Source organism: Solanum pennellii, chromosome 6 (assembly GCF_001406875.1).
Source record: "Solanum pennellii chromosome 6, SPENNV200".
Classification (NCBI taxonomy): domain Eukaryota; kingdom Viridiplantae; phylum Streptophyta; class Magnoliopsida; order Solanales; family Solanaceae; genus Solanum; species Solanum pennellii.
This window is the reverse complement of record NC_028642.1, coordinates 16,385,580-16,389,455: the sequence shown is the minus strand read 5'-3', so window position 1 is coordinate 16,389,455 and position 3,876 is coordinate 16,385,580.

Sequence of the window (3,876 nt, the reverse complement as noted above, 5' to 3'; positions counted from 1 at the left end):
TAAACAACCTTTGTTATGGCCCTGACCCAACTTTGGGTTTTGTGTACCTTGACTCATGGAAAAGCCATGAGTTGAGGGTGGCTATTATGAGGAATGCTCTGGAAAGTGGGGTTGAAAGAACAAAGAGAGAGAAAGAACAAAAGTAAAGTGACTCAAGAATTAGTTGAAAGAAAAGTAAAGAAAAAGAAAAATATACAAGATATACAAGCAAGAAAAGAAGAGAGTCACTTACACAAATGAAGAAAAAAGGGAAAATAGCAAGGTGAAAGAATATGGGAAACTGGGCAAAATAAAATGATAGAAAATGGTATGTTTAGCCGATATGTCAAGGAGGGCAAAAAGTCACTAAAGTATACCTAAATATACCCTACCTGACCCTGAGCCTATGTTACAAGCTAAGAAAGTCCTATCGTGATCCTAAGAGTTGTATAGCAAACTTAAAGCAGTGAAAATAAGGGCAAGCTTATGGCAATATGTATGAATGAGTTGTGAATTTGTTCTGAGAGTGAGTGTTGAAAAGTAATCCTTATACTCAAACTGAAATCATTGTGTGAAAAATGAGGATGTTGTTTTGAAGTGAGGACACTAGTTGCAATACCGGAAATATTAGCACCTCGGTGAGAAATTGAAGAGGATAGGTGTTAGTGCATGGTGAGTCTGTGTCATGGTCTGATTCCACATAATTCAAGCCTAATAGTGATAGCATGCATAAATATGATGAGATTAATCGGGATTGATAGCCAAATGATTGCAAAGGATAAAACATGGATACTATTGTACAAAGATTTTGTATTGAGTCATAGTGCGTCGCTTGAGGACAAACAACGAATTTAAGTTGAGGGTGTTGATATACCGTGGTTTCACGGTATTATTAATACTTTTTCCTTAAGTTTAGTGTGTCCAAAAGCCTTTTTGTGCTAATTTTTATATAAGTTTCTCCTTATTTGCAGGAAATCTGTCCAAAGATGAATGCGGAGGTTTTTGAGCGAAGAAATGCAGAAGAGACCACCTACGGAGCTTGTGACGGTCCGTCATGCTTGTGACGGTCCGTAGGTGGCAGCGTAGTGCAGCTGCTGAAGGAAGATGGGGAAGTCTGACCAAGTGTGGGGTTACGGAAAGCGTGACGGACCGTCGTAGCCATGACGGTCCGTCCTGCAGGTTCGTCATGAAGATCAGAGAAGTAGCCCCAGTACCCATATTCCAAGAGTTCAAGTGTTTTGGAACGGAGACCCTCGACGGACCGTTGTGCTCGTAACGATCCGTCATACCTGCCGTTGAGGGTAATGAAGAGAGCAGCAGAAGAAATTGCACAAGTATGGGACGACGGAGTCCATGACGGTCCGTCGTGACCATGACGATCCGTTGCGAGGTCCGTCGACCCAGCCGCGTTTTGGCAGATTTCCAGCAAATAGAGTCCTTGTTTAATTAGGTTTTTATTTTTTATAAATAGTTCGAAAAACCTCGTTTTTGAGGTTAGACTCCGGATAGTTAGACTCTGGATTGTTAGACATCATATTATTAGACTTTGTGTATGAGTGTGAGATTCTTGATAATCATTAGACTTTTTGTGAGATTATTGATTACTTTGAGATTCTTGCAAGTGATTATTGGTGATTTATCAAGCAAACTTTCGGATTTTACTCTTTCTCATTGAAGTAAGTGCATAACTTCTTATTTAATATTTGAATATTGTGATTATGACTATGAGTAACTAAACTCCATAACTAGGGTTGTGGGAACCATAGGCAAATAATGAGATAAAACCTAACTAAAATAACAATTCTAGAATAGTGTCTTGCATGTATTAATAATTCTTTCGCTTAGAATTATTTTTAACGGATGGCCAACGTTAGAACTCGACTTAATGCTACTTGCCGGACCAAGGATAGATAATAGGAAAAGAATTATCGACATAGATTTAGTATATACTATCTAATAGGCTAGTATTGATTGGTACGAGGTTATAACTTAGTCAAATATCGAATACGATGTTTAATATGAGGTAAAGATAAGGGTTAGGAAAGCAACACACGTAGCCGGACCAATGTGCGGAGTGAGATTTTATAGATGCCGGACCATGGATTTAAAAATACATAACTTATCACTTTGCATGGAAGATACTAGGAAAGAATTGTTATAGTTAGAATTATCAAGTTATGAACCTGTGGGGAACACGTAAACCCTAGTTACTTTGATTAATTGATTAAAATCCAACATTCAAAGCTGTTAAGTGTCTCTTTCAATTGCGTTAGTTATTTTCATTCATTTAGAATTAGAAACCCCCCTTTTCTTGTTTTTTTTTACTTTCCAAGGGAGTCATTGACCAAACAATAGTAATAACAGGTTGAAGTTAAGTCGAGACTATTTTCCTCACGGGAACGATCCCAACCTCACTAGTTGGGTTATTTACTTGACACGACCGCTTTACTTCTTATTTGAGAAGTAAGTTTGAGCGTATCAGACGCAAACACGGAACTTACGAACACAAGTGAATCCAAGCTAACCCTGCTGGTATGATCATGAGCATTCTAAAGAGTATAAACTATTGCTGAAACTAAATCATAATTTTAAACTTAAATATATGGGGAACACCCATATTCTATAACTAATATAAATAAAATCAATGAGTTTAATATAAAGAAGTTATTAACTCAATACTAAGCTGAAACTAACTATGTCTGAAATAAGCCTCTAAACTGGACTAGAAATACTTGGACAAGCCCCAAATAAATATAGTAAAAACTGAAACTAAATGACTAAAGACTGAAATATAACCCATGACTGTTGTCCTTGGAGAATGAGGACTCACCGCTGAATCTGCTGAACTTGTGATACGCTAAAATTTACTTCTCAAAAAGAAGTATAAGCGGGCATATCAAGTAAAGAACCCAACTATGAGGTTGGGGTTGATCCCACGAGGAAAATTATTTAGACTTAACTTTAACCTATTATTACTTCTATTTAGTCAAGTCCTTCCCGAAAACAAGTAACAAACAGTGGTTTTTTTAAGCAATAAATGCACTTAGCTATTTCTATATAAACAAGTGATATGTTTAAAGATTTCATTTTTATCAAGTAAGGAGAGTAACTAGGGCTTAAGTTTTCCGCACAGGTTCGTAACACAATAATTCCAGCTATAACAATCCTTTTCTAGTATCTTGCATGCAAAGTGGTAAGTTATGTATCCCTAATTCCTTGGTTTGACAACTAGGAAATTTCACTCGACACCTTGGTCCGGCTACGTGTGTATGCTTTACTACACCTTACCTTTACTTCATATTGAGCATCATAATCGATGTTTTGCGTAGTTGTTACTTCGCACTAGCCGACACTAGCTTATTAGATAGTGTATACTAAATCTACATTGATAATTCTTTTATTATTATCTACCTCTTTGGTCTGGCAAGTAGCAATTAGGCGAGTTCTAACGCGTGCACTCGTTAAAAAGACTTGTAAATGAAAGTATTATCAATACATGCAATACACTATTCGAGAATTGTTATTTCAGCTAGATAATAATTCTTTTATTATTATCTACCTCTTTGGTCTGGAAAGTAGCAACAAGGCGAGTTCTAACGCATGCACTCGTTAAAAAGACTTGTAAATGAAAGTATTATCAATACGTGCAATACACTATTCGAGAATTGTTATTTCAGCTAGGTTTTACTTTGTTATTTACCCATGGTTCCCACAACCCTACTTATGGAGTTTAGTTACTCATATTAATAATCACACAATTCATATTTATTAGATAAGAATTCATGCACTTACTTTGATGAGATTGAAAAAAATCCAGAAAGTTATTTGAATTAATCGAAAACTTGCAACAATGATTTCGGAAAATAAAGTAATTTCGCAAAAATCCCAAAATTCAAC